The sequence below is a fragment of the Apus apus genome, chromosome 3 (assembly GCF_020740795.1).
Source record: "Apus apus isolate bApuApu2 chromosome 3, bApuApu2.pri.cur, whole genome shotgun sequence".
Taxonomy (NCBI): domain Eukaryota; kingdom Metazoa; phylum Chordata; class Aves; order Apodiformes; family Apodidae; genus Apus; species Apus apus.
The window spans coordinates 49992398-50012644 of NC_067284.1; the positions used below are offsets into that span (position 1 = coordinate 49992398).

Genomic DNA, 20247 nt, shown 5'->3' on the forward strand with positions numbered 1-20247 from the left:
GTGTTACAGGAGATGGATGCTGCTTGCAGCCTCAGTTTCTCTGATAAACAGGTAAGAGCTAAGTGGACAAGATGAATAAAGAATGGCTTATATCATCCAAAGGGACATTTCCCTCTTTTTCTGGCTGAAATCTGACAGAAGTGCTAGGACACTTGCTTTGGAAATTGATATTAGGTAGAGCTGTGCCAGTCTCTAGCACTGTTTTCAGTGATGCGGAGAAGCATATGTGTATTCAAGGTGTTTGAAGTGGAAGGAAAAAGGGTGATAGGGTGTTTCTGGGTTTGAGAGGAAGACGACTCCAAGAGCTGAATTTGGCTGTGTGGCTCACAGGTAAAATCCTGCTTTGTGGGAAAGGACTCTGTTCTCAGTTAGAAACTCCTCAGGAGCTGACAGCCACTGCCTGTCAAGAAGGCATGTCCCATCTAAAATGGGCTCCTTGCAAGTGTTCATCTCTCAGGAGTAGGAACTCAAGATTTCTTGGCCTCTGATAGGTACGACTACTTACCCTACAGTGCAGAACAGCCTGTACCTCCTTAAAGAAGCCAGCTGGGACTGCTGTGAACAGAAGGGTCTTTATAGACCTCCCAGGCTTAGCACTCAGTGAAAGCTGAGATCCTGGAGGTAGTTCCTGGCACAAGGGTGAGATGGGGACTTAAGCCCATCAGCACTGTTTGGTCACTGTGAAAAGCAACAGTTTTTAAGCCAGCCTATTCTACCATGCCTGCAAGTAATCAGTGGGAGCAGGAATACCTGCTGATATCCTGAAGGTCATGAAAAGAGCTGCTTTATCACATACCAGTGAGACCATGTTCAAAATAAAATTTTTAGAAAGGCTTTTTGGCATGCTGCCCCGTTTCCAGAAGTCTGAATGTATTTTCTCCCCACAACTTCCCCATGAAGCGAGGCCCTGGCCCAACTGAAATCAGTAGGAGTTGCTGTAGTGACCTCAATAAACCCAGGATTTTAATTTGCAGTGTTCAGTATGTGTGATTGTTCCCAAAACACAATATAAAACTTTCCAAGAAGGGGATTGAAATCCTGCTGTAATCTGATTATCTAAAAATATAGGTAGAAACCTTTCTACTAAATCTTACAAAATTCCTGCTCATCAGATTTTACATGCTTTGCCCCAGGCTTTTCTCCAGCATGCTTTATCTTCTGCCACGAATCTATAGGCAGAACAGTAAATCTGTATGAGGCTTTACATAGATTTTTACAATCCGTACATGGAATTCATATCACATCAGATGCATAGTATGGATAAAGTATTTTGAAGATTAGAAAGTGTGTGTAAATTACCCACAGTCTGTTAAGCATAAGGGAAAAACAAAAGCAGCTATTTTGCTTGAAGGCACTGGTATTTTGAAAGAGCTTCTTGAAGTCTGCAGAGCTTGTTGATAGCATCAGAAATGGATTTATATTAAGCCTTTAATTGTAACATTTTACAATTAGCTTTCTAATTGTTTTCTATAGGCAACAATAACATAGATGGAATTTTTTCTCTTCAGGTTATTATCTTCCGTCCTGGTCCAAGAGTGTTTACATTTGAACTGATACTAGTAATTGCAATTTTCTAGATCTCATTTTAGAGCTTCCAAGTAACGTTACGTGCTGCTTGGGGAGCATCAGTCTTTCAAATATAGCCCTGGCTGGTTCTAGCCTAACAACAAACAAGGGCTTGTGTGGAGAGATGTCTTCAGTGGTGATGCTGTGGGTAAGTGCAGAGGAAGGGTTTCTGTTTCTCTGAGGGGGAAACACCTTGTGTGGCCTACTGCTGACACCAATCAACATCACACCTAGGAATTCAGCAGCCATATAGAACTGGAAGGCCTAAAATGCAATGTGGGCCACGGCACAAAGGCAGCAGTGGGAGCTCCCAGCTGCAGGGCTGGGGTGAGTAAGCTGATTTCATGAGCCAAAGAGTTGGGATCCTCTGTCATAATGCCCTGAGTGATGGAAGGTTATAGCTGGGCTGCTGAATGGCATGTGATTGTGATTTTTCACAACTGTGAATCCCATTTCACATTTTATTGTTATTCTGGGAGAGCATCCAGCTCTTCTCTACCCTAAGCTGCTTATTTGGACTCTGTGCCAGAGGCTTCCATGTGATTGAAGCCCAGCGATTCCCTGTGTGCTGAGGCTGAGGAGGCTGGCAGCACCTGATGGAAAGGACTGGCTGAGTGAGGGTGGGACATTCCAATGCTTTGGTGAGCTGCTTGCTGACCTAGCATGGCAGGAGAAGGCAGGATAACTCTTGTGGATGCATGTGCATTTATGTATGTCAGGCTCATCTCCAGACAATTGCTGGTGGTCCTTTAAATGGAAAATGAGCATTAGTTCACATGTTTTTTTGTAGGGTTTAAAAATTATGATTCTGCAAAGGCTAATTAATGCTTCTGTCTTGTCAACAGTCCCAGTGTGGTAAGGGGTAGATCTCATATCTGCCTTAAAACCATGTATGGAAACATCTGATTTCTTCTCTAATGCCTTGTTCGTAGGAAGTTGTGATGCAGTAAAGCAAATTCATAGCATGTTGTAACTTGACGTGTCTGGCTTGTTTCTGTAGTGGGACTTTTTATGAATAAAAGAACTAAGGAGCTATATTTAGCTTAGAAATACTAGATCTTGTAGAACTTCCAGAGTTTGGGGGTAGCAGCATATAAAGGCACTTCCAGATGTGAGGATATCACCTTTTGGTTGCAGTCTTAACCGAAGATGCAATGCATTTTTGCCTTTCTTCCTACCCACCAGGGAATGCTAGTAGTGATATTTGTGTCAGACACCATTACTGCTTAGGGAGAAGTGATACTGAGGGAGGGAAATGAATGTCAGAGATGTGGAATACAGAGAAGTATGTAATCAGAAATAACTGCTCTCATCAGGCACAAACAATAGACAGTAAACTGGCTTCAGGAGAACTATTCAGGCATCATGGGAGCCAAATCAACAGACATAAGGTAAGAATATAGTCTTGACAACTATTTAAATGTTGCTCATTCTTGAGATTTTCCTAGACCCTACAAAGGGAGAAGTTGTTTTGCTGCCTTAGAATAAAGCCCATTCATGTTTTTGCCTTTGTCCTTCATGCTTTGTATAGTAGTCTCTTGACAATACATGCTACATAAGCTGGTTTTCCTCCTCAGTGCCAGGGCGTGAGCAGGCCTACCGACCCCGCTTAGGAAACCAGTTTTCAAATGTAAACTGTGATTGTCATAGCGAGGAACTCTCCTTCACCCCCCTACACACAGTCTTTGTTGGCTCATAATAAGATGGCAAAGAGCAGGAGTCCCGAGACACAGCTAGGAGAGGAAGTTTTCCCTGCACCCCCACTGTGTCTCCAAGGGCTCGGTAATAGGGTTCATGTACCAAATAGTCATAAAATTTGGTATGCACCAAGCATGGGCTCAACATCATGCCTTTCTGGTGAATTAGCTGGGACACAGTGGATGGGCCTCTGCAAGTTCCTGTGATTTCTGTGTCACCTTTCTGCCACTTGTGGTGGGGATGGGTGATCTCAGATCTGGCATAAAGCCCACTGATGTTTTGAACTAACATGAACTGACAGTGAGTTCATACTGGGTCAGCATTTCATGGAATTTCTGGGCTGGTATTAGGAGCTTTAAAAAATCATTGAAGTGCAACATGAGATATTTAAAAGTCGGGGTTCCTACCAGCTCATGGCTGTCATTTTTGTTCCTGTTTTACACTAAGAACTCCTGAACGGAGCAGTCATAGTGATCATGGATATCCCTAGCTCTGCGGTACTGGGAAAAGGCAGAGGTTTAAAACCGAAAAATTGAGCTCTAAAGGTGAGTTGTGGAATGGTCAGTAAAATGAGGCGAAAGATACTGTGGAGTTCTTATTGCTTTCTAGCATTTTCCAGTAACATGGTCTGCACTGGGAGGCTTGTTGTCACTGGTTGAATGTGGATTTTCACATAATGATACATGACTACTAAGGACTGAGAGCAAACACCTACTGTTTCCCACCTAGGAAAGCTGGTAGTTAGTGCTCCCTGTCTGCCTTTGTAAGAAGAAGGAGAATTTCTTTTCAGCACTGACAAAAAAGTGAAATTAATTGAACTAAAGCTTGGAATGAAATGTGAGTGTGACTTGATCTAGAAGGCAGTCTTGCAGAATGAAACTACGTGAAAGAAAATATGCACCACAGGAACTAGAACATTAGGTTACAGCAAGACTGATGAATTAGTAAAGATAGTCTATCCATAATTTCAATGATCTGGGGCAGGCAGGTAGGAGAGAGGAAAATGTGCATAGAAAAAGCAGTATCTGCATAGTCAGGCCAAGATGAGGACCCTTCAAAGGAAAGTCAGACAAGTTAAGGGAAAAGAAATCTCATACCCTTAGTTTCTGTCATGCTGCTGAAGTGATTGCATAGAAGATGTGGTTTTGCTGAACTCCTGTAGGGACACCATAGTTAGAGAAATTAATTACCCCTGAAGACCAGAATGAGGTCTTTCAAAGTCATTATCAGAACATTTTTCTCATCAATACACTTCTTGATTGGAGGAAAAGACTCAAAATTGCAGGGCTTTGATTGCTGAGGGGGAAGCTTTTAACTGCTTCCTGCTGTTCTGTCATTTTGTGCTAACCCCAAATGGCCCCATTAAATTGATGTCCTGTTTCCCATTCACTGCCCACAAATCACTCTTCTCCTGTTAATATAGGAAACATTTGCACACTATAGGAGTTGGAGTGGCTAAACAGTAAATCTTATAGCCAATGAAGAACTCAAAATCATTTACCTAGTGATCAAGGTGTTGATTCCCCCCGAAGACCCAGCACTTCATAATATTCAGTTGTAAACTTCATTAAAAAATACAGAACCTCATGTCTGCCTTAAGAGAATCTTCACACAGATACAGTCCCTGAACAATGCAGTGTGAGTCAATCTGATTTCTATGTGACAGCTAATTCCTTGCAGCTAATCGGAAGATAAAGCAAAGGCTAGGAGTGATGCAGCTGTTCAGGCAATGGAATGTCATCTCTGACACTGTATGACACTGAGTGGTGCTGCTGTGGGTTACCTCAGCAATGAAAACAGCACAACAGCTCTGTTTTTTCAGGACAGCAATCCTATCAGAGAGTGCCTGGAGCCTGGAAGCTCTTTGGCCTGAAGAGGAGCTGGCAGCTGAGCTCCAGAAAGGTTTTTTTTCACTTTGATGGATGTCTGAATTTACACAATGTTACAGATTTGCACATATACACACTCTCCATCCAGAATTCAATTGTGCTTCAGGTCCTTCTATAGACAGCATTTTACTAAACTCCACTTTTACTGTCAGATTAAACTAACAGATGCTGACTCTCCACTGGGGTGACATGTGGTCCCCTTTTATACCTGCTCTGCTGCAGTTCCCCCAGCAGCAGAGGGAAGTGTAGGGTAACCAGATAGTGAATCCTAAAACAAGACTAGGTAGGGCAGGAAAACCTAATGACTGTCTAGAAATACTCTGGCATAACTGCAGAGGAGAGAGTTAGAAAGCACCTTGTAATCTGTGGTGTTTGTTGTGAGCAAACAAGAACTAAAATTAACCCTTCTTCTGCTGGTCTTCAAACAATACTCCTCCCTTCACTCTTCCAAGTCTCGGTTTCCCCCATTGCAAAAATGGGAGGATGAAATCCAGTGCCTCTGAAAAGTGTTTTGATATCTGCTGATCAAAACTACAGGCAGCAGGTATCAGGACAAGCACAGTGAAGCCCCGCTTTCCTCAGGCAGCCAAGGTCTCTGATGTGCTCTGTCACTAAAAGATTTCCAATACCTTTAAATGTCACTAAACGGAGAAAAGTAACATTACTGAAAATCTGGATGACAGTGGCCTCAGATGTAAATATTTTCTAAAATCTTTGTAATCCTCAACTGCTTTAGTTCCAACAGATCTTCCTGTAAAATGAACTACTGCGCAAAAGGTAAATATAAATGCAAAGTATCCCCAAAGCAAACGTTACTGGTTTTTAAAACAAGTCTATTTAAATAATAATAAATATATTTTAAAAATTAAATCTATTCAGCTTTATGTTTAAAGATTAATGCAAATATCACAGGTTTATCCTGTGTTACTCCCTTGAGAGGAGTCACTGGGGATGCAGTTTTTTTCTTGTTAGCTGAGATAGGGAGCTTTGAAATTAGTGAGTTTGTCTGTCTCTGTGTCTAGCCCTTTTAATCCTGAAGAAAAGTGTCAAATCTAAGTGATTTGAGTGAATTGTTAACTACTTGTGTATCTGTGCACTATTTAAAGCTCTGGTAAGTAGAGGTCTTCAGCATACCACCAACCAGCAGTATGAGGAACATTGGAAATGGGACAAAGAATTTCTGGAATAAATATTGTATTGGCTATTAAGGACGGATGTTTAGCCCTGAAGTGTCACAAGGAGGGCCTCTATTATACTTCTTTTTATAATTTATTTTAAAGTTTACTACAACTAGACAAAGGGCCCTCGGCAGCTGCTTTTTGGTGGTAGCAGGTGAGGATGATTTCAGTGAGGACTGGTTGCTGGGAAAGCCACCGGAAGTGGCTTTTTTTTCCCCAGAGACAGTTTCCATAGTTTTAGGGATGTACACACACTCCTGCTCCCTTGGCTGTACTCATGAAATTGTTTCTGGAGCTGCACTGTAACTGTATTAGGCAAATTTCCCAGATTTAATTTCTTTTAATTTTATCTTGAAATAATTCACTGATTTCATGTATAGGGTCACCCTATAGCAGTTTGTTGGCACATCTGTGTAGGCAGTGAGTTGTGACTGGTTAGGTGATGGAAGCAGGTGCCTCTTGCAGGATGTTTCCCTGCACAGAAAATTCTAAAATTCCAGAGCCATCGAGTTCACAGCAGACTCCACCTTCATCCCGGAACTGTTGTTTCAGAAGGTGATGTTTCTAATCTTTAATTACAAATCAGACCCTAAGCCATCAATCAGCACACTCCTCTGAGGTGATATACATGAGTTCTACATAGTGTCAGCTTTTAGCCTGAAGATACCAGCCTTGGGTTATCAGCTGCAAAGAAAATCTCTACAATGTGAATGGTTTATAAAGCAATTCAGGGAGGTCAGTGTACATCTGAAGATTGCTCAAAACAATAGCTAGAGGGGGAATATAAACTGTTTACTACAATTGGATTTGCACTGAAATCTACTGATGCAAAATTCATCACCAACATGAAGTAATTTGCTCCTGATAATTTATTACAAAAACTCTAGCTTCTCCCCTCTTCCCCTAATGACTTCTGTTTGACAGCTGTGGATCTGCAAAGCAAACTGCAGTAGCAGAGCAGACATTAACATTTTGAAACAACTCTAAACTGTGAATTGAATCGCTTTTGAAGCTTCAAAGTTGCTGCCAGTTTATACCGAATTAAACTTGCCATGTTTGTGTGGGCCACGATTAATTTTTGAGCATTTATCATCCCATTATCAACTGTGCAGGAGGGAGCAATATTACCCCTATTTTACAGATGGAGAAATGAGGCACAGGACATCTGAGACAGTCCTGGAAATGACTCTGCTATGTCACATAGTCTTAGTTACAAGAAGGCACTTTCTCACCTTTTCATTTTAGTTGGATCAGCTGCAAGATCTCCAATGGGCTTTCCTAATATGCCACAGAATTTAGCCAGTTTCTCATTGGGAACCAGGCTATGTGTGTGGTGTGCAACATGCAAACGTGTGTTTGTACCAACACCCCTGGAGGAGAGGAGAATAGATCATTGGTGTTTCAGAAGATGTCATCCCTGTTCCTCCTCTGAAGGATGAGCAGAAGGCTGAGCTGAGTTAATGGCCTCTGCAAATGCTCTATTAAGTCAGTTTATGTAATGACCTGGAATTTAGATCTTTGCTTATAAAACAAGAGCTGGTGGCTGTTTTAATGACTAGCATGTAGTGTAAATACTACACTGAACTAAATCCTTTCCTCAGTCCACATATGATGGTGAAATCAAGGTGAACTGGGCTGGTATCCAAGGACAGAAGAAGCTGGGTGCTTCTTAGGATACATTGAAAGCATTAGGAATGAGATGTAAGAAGAGTAAATAAGCCTGTTTACCATGTGGAAGAGAGCTGCCTTACAGAGAATTAATAAAATTAGTAGTTCAGGGCTGCAGTCATTTGCCCCTCCCAAAACTGCAGGCTCACCTGCCTTCTCTTCCCTCATCAACCAAGGAGTGAGCCCTAGGAAATACCTTAGAAGGACAACCAAAATAAAGAGGTCTCATCCAGTGTATTCTGTTGAAAAAGTGCCTTTTGTCTGAGGAGCTGAAATTATGAATGGTAATGTTTGTGTAAAGAATTACAGTAAAAGAAAACATTCAAAAAGGGCTGTAAGAATAGTTTGTATCAGAAAAGAACCACTGTTAGATAGTTTATAATGTTTGCTGTAGAAACCTCTAGAGGAAGCAAGAAGGAAGTGAGGTAAAATTTAGTGGTGGTAGTTTTTTGGTGTGTTTGGGGTTTTTTTGTTTGTTTGTTTGTTATTGTTGTGTTTGTTTGGTTTTATCCTTAAAGTCTGTCTTGCTGTATGTGCTTATCTAAGCAGCTGATGCACCAATGCATTCTGGCTCTAAACTCTGACTTCGGTTTGGCTTCCTGGTTGACTTTAGCTTTCAGTGCTACTGCAAGAATACCAGCTGAATTCACTATTGAACTCTGGTAAACTAACAGGAAATCTGTCACCCCTAGCTGTGACGCCTGCAAGGATGGGGATGGGAAAGCAGGGTTTTAGTGGTTTCATGCTTGTGTGCAGGATGTGGCCAAAAATGAGGTTGGGTCTTCTCAGGCTAATTGCAATGAACAATGCAAAAGATCACTTGCAAATAGAATTAGACTTGTGGAGGATACATAGTATCATACGGAACCTTATACTCCAGAAAAAGGATATCAGATGAGAAGTAAGTTATGGGGCTGGCTCAGGGCTGAAAATGATCTACAAAGCCTTGGACCATAGTATCTAATACATATTGTTGCTATAGACTGAAGGCTAATTCAGGTTTAGAAATCCGTGCAGCATGAATTTTGTGGTGGCAGTTTACCCTTTAATAGAGAGCTATTACATTAATAGTATAAGCCAGACACTGTGCAAACTGGATTAGGAAAAAAGGAGCTAATTTCTCTTGGCTAACAGAGATCCTTCAAAAAGATTACGGGACCTGTGAGGGGAAGAAAAGCGAGTGGTACAGGGCCACATCTGAGTGGAAGGCTTTGTTAGCCAGAGCAACATCTCCTTTAAGTAAGGTGTTCACAGCAGAATTAAAACTACATCAGGTCTAAGACCTTAATAAGTGGTTTCCAAAGAAGACACATGGCAAAAAGAGCTCAGCAGAAGAGGCAGATCCTCCAGGCCCAAGTGGCTGCAAGCCAGGAGCAGGGCCAGTGTGGGTCTGCTCTTCTGCTGCAAAGTTGTAAATAATGGAACAGTGGGAAAGGGAACGTGTAAGTCATGAAACTGACAGAATTTGTTTAACATTTCTCAGGATTTAAAGCTAATCACAAGCTAAGTTTACCCTCGTGATTCCTCCTCACAACTCCAGGATCTTCTAATTTATAGTCTACCAGATTCCTGTGCTTTCTGTGGGCATAATGTATGTGAATGGAGCAGTCTAATATCCCAGTGCCTCCAGAAACCTGACAGTGGTTTTCACATTGCTTCTCACTCCAATAAATCAAAGCGTTCAGAACTATGGACTGCATAGCCAATAAAAGTCCCGTGGCAGAGAATGGCAGCTGTTTATGCTTTTTTTTTTTGTTTAGTAGCTGTGAATCTGCTGGATGTCATGCCTACTGACTGGGGTGCCTTGCAGCAGTTGTATAACTGCAAGTAAGAATTTCACTGGTTCACCAAATTGCTGAACCAGAAGGGTTTGCTTACTAAAGGACTGGAAGAAAGAAATTGGATGGGAGACATAAAGGCGAGAAGCTGTATCAACTGTTGGGCTGTCATCAGCATTTTGATCATTTTAGGAATCTGTCAATGGAGGGAAAGTTGTGTGGTCAGAGAAGGGGGAATAATTAACTATGTATGATTTAGTCAGTGAATTTTGCTGATTGGGGATTAGCTACAAATGGATTAATGTATGTCAAATGTTATTCAACAGCTCTTTTGAGTGAATAATTTTTGAGTTGTAGCTTTATTCTGAGGAGTTCATTTGTGTATTTGCTAATTCAATACTGAGAAAGGAGAGTACTAGCACACCAAGAAATAATCACATAAATGGTGCTTGTAGAGTCTCATTGACTTCTTAAGGTGTAAGACAGAAAAATTATTTGATCTTTCATGCCTGTCTAGTCCCTGAAGAGGTCACTTTAAATCCTGAGAGCTGTGGAATCTGAGGCATTTGGAATTAATTGTCCAGTTCTATCATCACTGCATAAACCAAGCTTTTGGAGATCTCAATACCTATCTGCCTGCACGTGATTACATGTATGAAACACTAATCTGCAAATCTTGTGCAGATCTTACTTCCCTCCCATCCCTTCATTAAACTGCTGTGCTCCTCCTAGATTGCATTAGAGCTTATAAAAAAGAGCAGTTTCCTGTAAAATATTTGTGATGAATCCTAAGCATTATTCTCAAATTTAAACATCTTAGTAATTATCTTTAGTACTAGTTTCCAAGGTTCTGAGGAAGACAGTGATATTCTTTAACCTCCTATCCTTGTGTGACCTTGGGCAAATCAATGGCTTAGATAAGTTCTGTTGTCCTTGTCTTACAGCTAAGGCCCATTTGGGTGATAAAAATCACTTGCAGTTGTGAAGCAAAAAATCTCAGAGCCCTGCATCCCCAAAACTGAAATAGTTGTCAAGGGAATGCATGCTCCAAAGGTCTACAGTATCTCCACCCACAGATTCAGTTTCATACCAAAATACAGAAAGAAATTATCTGCAGATGCTGTTGATAAAGTCAACTGCAAGTAAAAAACCCTCCAAAACAACCAACCAAAAAAAACACCAAAAAAGCAACCAACACCCACCCACACACACACAAAACCCAAACAAAAACCTGTGCTCTGCTCAGCTTCTGTGCCTGTGATTGCAGCTCACAAGCAGATTGCTAAGCTTCTTTGTCTGTTTGTTTCCATGCTTTCTCTTACTAGGTGATGCTCATGATAATCTGATTACTTGGAATTTAAGGTGAAAATGCCCAGCTAAAAAGATCAAGTTGAGAGAAAAAAAAAATATCAGCAGCACATGAAAATAAGAAAATCGGCGTTTTTCTGAAGAACACAAATATTTGTTTGCATGTTGCTGAAAAGCAAAGGTACTTTTAACAACTCTTTAAGCCTCAGCTTTTTCCAATAATCATCATAATCCTCACCTAGGATTGCCAGGGAGTAATTTGTGGTTGCAGTGTGTATGACAGGGAGAAAAGCAAAGCTACTTGACACAACACCAAAGGATTGTGCTGCTGATGTTTAATGCAGCCATTGCTAAAACTTTCACACTTGAAACAATGATGAAAAATGATTGTCAGCTATGAAACCAAAATTACATCAATCTACTGCAAGGTTGTCTTTTTTTTCTTCATTTGAAAACATGGCCCAGTCTAGCACAATTCACTTACCAACCTCAAGTGTTTTGTTAGAACTGAAAAAACATAGAATTGAGTCAGGAAGGATGAATGTATTTCATGCTTCACAGATAAATGTTAGGGGTGTGAAGGAGAGAATGTTGAAAAAATCAAGCAGGTCAATGCCCAAATTCTGATTGTCTTTATATAACATATGTAACAGACAGTGTACCTGCCCTCTAGATTTATAAGGGAAATATTAATTGTAGAGTAACTGAGTTGGAAGCTAAGTGTTACTGTAGGCTTTAGTTTCTCAGCGAACAGTCCAGAAAGCACACAGAGGACATGCATCTGATCTGTGTGGTTGTGCTACTGGGCTTGCTGAAGGAGTCCTGTGAAAGAGAAGTCCTCAGGCCTGGAGGGGGAGAAGCCAGGTTGATGATAGCCTGTGAGAACTGAAGCACATTGACCTTCTGGTGCTGTGGAGAAAAACTGAATCATTCCGCATCTTGCTGCTCTGTGGGGATACTTGTAGGGTTTGTTCTGAGGGCTCACAAGAAAAAAGCAAATCCTCCTACCAGCTGTGGCAAGGGGACTTTATAGAGACAATATCTACTCTGCATAGCAGGTAATTTTTTTGTGGTTATTGTTGTAGGGGAACAGGAGGGACACAGCCCAGCTACTGCACTCCTTGGACATGAAGGAGGGTTCCCATTGGCCTAGTGCCCTCAGCAGTCCCACTGTGAGGGTTCATTGCCTCCCTGGGCTGCATTCTGAACAGCCAGAAGCTGATGAGAATCAGAGTCTCCCCTCCAAAACTCTGTCGTCTTCTCACTGATGAGTATTTGCTGATCTTCTCAGCCATTTGCTTAGCACAGTTGTGTCCTAATATCCCGATTGTAATTTGAAGCTGATTATCACACATGTACACAGTCAGCCTCAAACATACGGGAACCTTTCAGAGATTATGTTAATTCTGAGGTGATGCTGCTTGGTGATTAGTCACAAAGTCTGCAGTATAAATTGATATTTCTCTCTGCCTCTGCTCTCCTTCCCATTGCTGCTGCATATTTTCTGTCCCACTTCTGGCAGAGGAGTTGGAGGTCAGACAAAGAAAGAAATGAAATACAGTCTAGCAAGAAAAGGTTGTGAAGATAAATGGTACCATTCAAACGTGATGCACTTGGGAGTGTGCTGCATAGTAAGAAGTGCTGCGTGTTGATGAGCTGTGTCATTGTGTCACCTTACTTGTTTGAAATGCTTCTTCATCTTCCATTATTTTGCTGTAGAGCCAATGACAGAGATTACATTAAGTCATTTTATCCTGAAAATCCAAACCCTTAATTTAAACAAGGCTTGTTCTGCTCTTTGGCTAGAGAGGGCAGCCCTGTACCGGAGCCTTGCAGAATTCTTCTTTGAGGAAGATAATAATACCAAGCAGTTACATAGGTGGGTATTGTCCTCTCAGTATTAACTTATCTGTTCACCAAAAAAAATTAATATAAATAAATAATGAAAAATCTCTACATTACCAAGTAATTTTGCTCAGAAGACTCCCTTGAAGATCTAGGCCCATGAAGCCCTGTGCCTCCCCTTCAGGGACTGTGCATCTTGGATGTTAGACAGAAAAAAAAATGAGCGCGTCCCTGCAGATGGCATCCTTCAAAGTTGGTCCCTGTGCAGTCAGGATGGGCTGTATAACATGGGGAGAAGCAAAGGGGTAAAGCATCATGACAAGCAGCTGGTATTGTTTTACTTGTGCATCTGTACTGTAAGACTTGATATGATTAAATTTTTCCACAAGGTAGCTGTAATAAAGTTATAAAAAAGTCTCATCAGTTCCAGCTGGTAGGCAGCAGAATGTGAGATGCAACTGGTGGTCAAACGTGCATTCTAATCAGTCATGAAAAATTATATTTAATTAACTTAAATTTACTCGAGAGACCATAAACTAAAGATTATGTCAAAATATCCTCCAATTTTGAAAAATGTTTTGGCTTATTTCCTAAAATCTGAATTCTCAAGAGCTTCACATTCAACATTTCAAGCCAGAGCATGGCTGATCCTCATGGCTTAAACCTCTAATTGTACAAATGAGCTAACAAAGTTATCTCTTCTATAGTGATACTCCTTTTATCTCCATATCTTTCCTTGGAAAGACCATAACTCTAACTAAGAAGAGCCTTGTTACAAGTTTGTGGTTTAGGCGTCAGGGGATTACTTATTTTTTTTTCTCTACTAAGATTTTTTTTGAAGATGTGACTCTGACTTACAAGAAGGCTTATTTTTAGAGATGTCCTACTTCTTTATCACTGAAGGGTGGTACTTTGGATGGTGTACCCTGCTGAATTTATACTTGGTGAGAAATACATTTTCTCTGTCAGCAACATCTTGTCTGTTTGTTGTGAATCAACAGTGCCTAAAAGAAAGCACCACCTAAAGAAAGGTGGTTTTTCTCAGATTTTTTTGGTAGGAGGGAAGCATCCATAGGAATTGTTGCCCTTCAGAATATAAGTTTACTATTTTGTCATTTGGTTTTACTTCTCTCCTGATGGTTTTTAAGAAACTTATATCCTCCCTTCCTTGGGTACATTGCATCTCCCTGATTGCTACCATGCATCCTGCAGTTTGGTTCCTGTCAATATTCACAGTCATCAGGATGGAGGATTTAAAACTGTATTGTCTGTGTTACTATCAAAGGAATAAAATGTCCAGATCTTAGCTCTTCTCATACCACTGGACAGTACAATATTCCTGAAGTGCTTGTGTTTCATAAAAGGGAAAAAACAAGGTAATCTATCCTAATCAGGTCTTGTCCTGAATACATTTTTATGTTAAGTACAAGTTTTCTTTCCCTTCCATTATACTTTTATCGTTAGCTATTGTAACTCAACGTTGTTGCTTTTATAAAATCAAGTCCTTTGAATCTCTTTGAGTCTTTCGCCACTACTACGATACAATATGTTCAGAGTTTCTCCCTCCAGGTCTTTTTAATCAGCAATAATACCTTCTTTTTTAAAAAAGAAAAATTAGTCTTTCAAAACAATTTTATTCACTTAAGAAAAATGAATTGAAAAATCCAAGATGACTCTTCTTGATATATCTTTTCTAATAAATTCACATTCAGGAAAAGGCTTAATTTGGATGATGTCATACAGAAAGATAAAATCCTTGAAAAACTATTGGAGTTTTTATTAGAAACTGGTTGTTACTCTTACAGAATCAAACAAAAATAAATTATCAAAGGCAGAGCTTCCTTCTTGGAATCTTGTAAGTCACAAAACTAGGGTAGGAGTAAAAAGTTTTGCCCCATCACAGCTGCATCAAATTCAAGGTTAATATTCCACAAAGGAATTACAATAATGAGGAAAACTATCTCAAAATAAGGAAATTAGGCAGCAAAGGATACAGATAGACTGGAAACTCCATATCTGATAGACCTATGGGTTTTCTGATTCAGTACCTTCTCTTTTAGCAGGGCCCATTCCAGCCATGTCAGAAGATGGTTCAAGAAACTTTAAAGCAGGGAATTTTATAGAAAAAATGTGCCTGCATTCTGTCCATTATTGTGTGCTGCTTGCTTTCTGCTCTTCCACCCATTATATTAAAAGTATGCACACATAACCCCACCCCCACCCCCACCAGGTATTTTGGTTTGCAATGCACTACGGATTTTTTCACTGTTTTTGGAAGCCAGCTAAACTGCTGACCTGTTTGCTACTTAGTGACATAATATCCTCAGGCTAGTAATACCCTGCAGAAAAGAGTCTCTCCTTCAGTCATCTCTAAATCAGTTGCCTTTCATTTCATTGAGTGCTTTCTAGTTACTGTAATGGAGGATGACTAGATGTGCTCATGTGACCTTCATGAAATATTTGCTTCTAGTTCCAAGCCATTCTAAGAAACCTTTTCATACTTTACGTTTTTCACTGAATTTTTTTCTGGTTTGAGTACTCCAGCGACTCACTGAAATTTTATTGAGAGGCAAGGAGGGAAGAAAACAAAACTAATTTAATCAAATCAGAAGGAAGCAAGTTCGTTTTCTCAACCTGGAGAATTATCACAAGCTCACTCCTGGTAGAAGGTCCCTGAGTTTTGGCACTGCAGGTGAATGATTCTGGCTCAGAATGATTACATCTATCTGAAAAGGGAGTTAACTGTTTGCCAATATTGTCTAAACTGCCAGGTTTTCCTAGAAATAGCATTCCAGCTTTTCATAAGCCTGGAGACATTTTTGTCATTTCAACCTGTTTAGCTTATTATATCCTGCCAGCCATGTCTAGATAAGCAGCAGTGAAGGCTGTTGCCTCCATTATAAGCCCACACCTACTCAATCAACAAGCTTTCAGTGCCATGACCATTATAAAAGCCCTAAAATTTTATCTGCCATTGATGACAGGCAAGTTTCAATTTGTGGCTGCTAGCCTGCAAAAATGATCTCCAAATGGCATGTTGCAGGCTGTTATTTTGTATCCTGCAGGATGGTGTCCAAGTCCTCTCTCTTCAATGTGAAGGTCATTCCTCCAGATCAGAAATTGCCATCGCTCTAAGTGACATGGGGAACTATACCAGAAGCTTAATTTAGAATAAAAATACAGGCAGTAGAATAATGTTTCACGTCAATTTCTTTTCTGTGATTTGACAAAAATGTTAATTTCTCACTGAGCTGGAGATAAGCCCAGTGCTTAAGATAACAGAGTGTTTGGGAATATGTTTCTTTATTGTTCAAATTGGTGGTTCAGTCCTCAAATGATTCTTGCTTTCTGTTTAGTAGGAAATATTCTCATTTCCTCTACAGCCTGTTTTCAAAGCAGCAAAGTGCTTACCGACCACCTTTTTACAGCTTTTACTTTCACCAAGCTTTGCTGAGACTGTAACTGCTCAATATTACAAATCCCTGTTTCCTAGTATTGATGAATCTGGCTCTTGGAAAGTGTGAGTTACAATGATTAGCTATCTGATTAAACTAAGAAAAAGAGCTGCCTTGAGGGTTTGAAACAAGTGCCCTTCAGAAGATTTAATTTCACAATCTCCCTAATCAGTATTTTGTAAGTTCTGTGTACATCCTATGCACATCTTTTAAATCAGTGCAGATTGCATATTGGTTTATATTGTTATCACAAATTAGCAGTACAATATCAATTTCTCTGATGCAGGGAACTCTGAACAGGAACCGTTTGCATTTCTACTTGAGTGTCCTGGAGACAAATATAATGAAATGAATAGCCTTTTAATTTAATTGGCTTCCAATGTGAGTCTGAGAATAGAAAGCACAATATATCGTGCAGTTACTGTAGAAACGGTTGAGGTCAAAAGCTCAGCATGCAGACCCTACATCACTCACCACTGCCCTTGTGCAGTATTTTTTTTTAATTCTCCCTGCATCTCCATCAGACCCCAGGAAGCCAGATAACTCGGCTTTAGTATTCCAAGTGGCAGTGCTGGGTCATTTGTCATTGGTCAGATCATGCTATGGAATCCATTGGAAAAAAGCTGCCAAAATGAAAAATTATATTGTATCAGTACTCTTATATCAGCTAGAAGAATAAGATCAGGAAGAAAAAAGAGAGGACAAATCTCTGTTTCCTTCTCATAGAAGAAAATAAGAGACAGAACAGGGCAAGAAAAAAGTGGTACAAAATGGAGAATAGTCTGCCAAGAAACCCTGCTTCAAAAACATCTTTCTATTACAGATTAGAGACAGTTAAGATTTATGTGCTATTTAGTGGAGCCAGCTTTGCTGAATGCAATGAAAGCAAAAAGGGAGATAACACCATGCTAATATTCAAAACTCCTGCACCCTTTTGACTGTAGAAATAGAGATATATCTCTTGTAAAACTCCAGCTAACCTAGGAGCTCATCAATGAGCACATAAACCCTTCCACACATTGCTAAATGTAGAAAAGGGATTTCTTTACTATTTTTGGACTGGCTAGTGTAAGATCTGTGCTGCTGCTTCAGCTTGAATTCATTCATCGGTTTGCAGAAAAGTTCAGAATTACTCATCTGTGTCTGATTCCATCCAGCTTATGCTGATACAAAAAATGCACATAAAGTACTTGCATATGTAGCAGACTCACCTGCACAAAAGGGATCACTTTATCACAGAAGTTCTTTTTTAGGAGTTCTTGCATGAACAGTTGTTGACATTTTTAATATTTCCTATTGCAAAACTTAATTATTATAGGTAACTGCATTATTATTTGCTGAAGGAGATGGAGAAGGTAATACTTTCCATTTAAATATATCATACTGGTCAGTGTTTTTTCCAAGGAGGTAGAAGACTTGGGTTCAGCTCCCTTCTTGGCTGGAGGAAATTTCAGTCCCTTGCCTTACAGCTGTGAATCAGGTGCTCAGGCTGTGTGCAAGCTCAGGCTCTGTTCTCCTCTTGTGCATGCCTAACTACTCTACAGAAAAGCCAGACACTGGACCAAAAGTAGGGCACAAGCTGGTGTGTGATTTTGTAACCTGGCAGTGAAGGCATTCCCTTGGGAAGGACAGGATCCATAAACAGTCTGCTCATTTTCTCTGCTTTGCTCAGCTGTAGCAGCAAAGCAGTGCTGTGAGCAGAGCTTGAAAGCCAAGTTCCCACGTATAGACACAGTCATTGGGCTGTTTGTAACAGGGTGGTCCTCAAAGAGAAGCTCCAGCCAGCAGAGATGAGGCCTCCCCAGGAAAAGAATAAAGGGGAGATGATTGGAAGGCACTTTATATGGTCATGTCTGGCTTTGGAATGTCTCAGAAGCAGAAGTGTGTGGAAGAGCTTTAGACAATATATGTTATTCAGGTTCTTGTCTGCACTTTGAAACAGTTTGAACATGGCAGTGAGGTTTTTTTTGTGGGTAGGTGTCCTGGTTTGAGCCAGGATGAAGCCAATTTTCTTTTTACAGATTTTTTTTTCTTCAGTAAGTTCTCTTTTAAGCAGCACAGCAAGTTTTCCAGCTAGTGAACTGATAACACTGTGTTTATAGATACTGTCAAGAGACCAAGGACATTGTGCTCTGCTTGTTGAATCTACTACTTCGGACACTAAAGGAGAAGTGTTGTATCTACAACCCTTCTGTAGGGAGAAGCAATCTAGACAGACAGCAAAGTAGATGAACAAAAGTATTCCATTCCATATATCTATGTAATACTTGGTATAAATTCAGGGATCATGGAAGTCAAGCCTTTCTTCTCCCTTTTCCTTTTCTTTTCCATTCATAGCCAGTGTCTGGGGAGGACTTCATCTATCCACTTCCCTTAATCCCCAAGCTTTTGCATCCCTGACCCTCATAACTCTCCCCTCAGCTCCTGTCTGCTCTGCCACTCTCTCTGTTAGCTCTGGGACATTTTGAAACTGCTCACAGCTCAGAAGATGCCCTGGTAGTTGCTGGGGTTGAGGGGAAAGCGACAGGGTTTTGCACATTCCTACACATATTTCTTTTATCGTTAGTATTTAGTTAAAGCTGTCTAGTTTAGTTTTTAATCTGGAAAGTCTTTCTCAATGTTCTCTCTCTCCTTCCCCACCTGGGTGGGAGTGGGAAGGGATCGAGAGCAGCATTGTCACTGGTTCAATTGCTGATCCTGAGTCAAACCGTGACAGCAAGAAAAACAGACCAGCAGCTTAAATCTGTCTTTTAAAACACATGCATATACGTCTTGTTAGTCCTATCAATCCAAGAGAGGACAGTGACCTCTCAGATCAGTTTTCCTTCATCGCCTGAGTCTCTGCTCAGGAGAATTAAAAGTAGCAGTCTGCAGCCCAGCTGCTCCTGGTCCCATTAAGTGGTGGCACCTGAGAATATAGCCTAGCAGCTCAGGAGTACTCAGTTTGAGACAAGTCTCCTGCAGCAAGCCATGCTAATGCTCTACATAGATGTTCTTTGGGAACTAAAGGTATTGCAGTTTGATTTAGATACAGAAGTATTTGAAGTGTGTGCCTGCATGAAGGACACAAACCAGTGCTGGGGCTTTTAGGGGGTTTTTTTGTGCTTCATGGGAAGGTTGACCTGCACACATGGGCTATTGCAGGTTTTGTGAAAGTTGAGAGCTAATGCACCCAGACAAATTGGATGTGTCCTACATGCATAGCCTACATTGTCCATTGTGGAGACAAACTGCTTAATTGTGGTCAGGCTGCTGTGAACAAGTATCCATAAGGTGGACTCATGCTGGTTGACTCCTCTGACTTGAATTTAAACCCTTAATTAGTTTGAATTGAGTTCTCTCAAGTACCCTCACGCAGGCAACCCTCAAATCAAAGGGATTAGCCTCCAGTTTAGCTGAATTGAAAAGGCCAATTGGGGAGAAAATGAAAGGAAAACATGAAAAAGTTGTTTTTTAAGGAGAAATCTTCAATACTCTGGTGAAAAAGAAATGTTATTTAAGGTGAATTTGACACAGGTGGGGTGATTTTGTGTCTGCATGGTAACATTGCACCTTTCAAATGGTTTCTGTGTCTGCTATGTTTCATCAAGAAGTGCTTGTCACTTTAAAACATATTATCCCTCCTGGTAAAATTGTGTATTTCTCTCTCTGAGAACTAAGTTTCTCAGATAATGTTTGAACTGGAAACAAAGCTTTTCCTGTTCTCAATATTCAGCTCTAACTATTGAGAAATTCTGTTCTTCTGTTGAAGAAGCCAAACTTCACATGGGACTGTTTCATTAACCTTGACTAGTTCCCTAATTCTAACTACTCTGCCTTTCAGAGGAAATCCTAGTGCAGTGGTCTTTGAGTATTTATCGGG

The 20247-nt window shown here is 40.5% G+C and overlaps 1 protein-coding gene across 1 annotated transcript in view; it reads left to right on the forward strand.

The window, feature by feature from the left end:
- The window catches only part of BTBD3 (BTB domain containing 3), a 405212-nt gene that overhangs the window by 23566 nt on the left and 361399 nt on the right, over window positions 1-20247 (forward strand). The window lies entirely within an intron of this gene.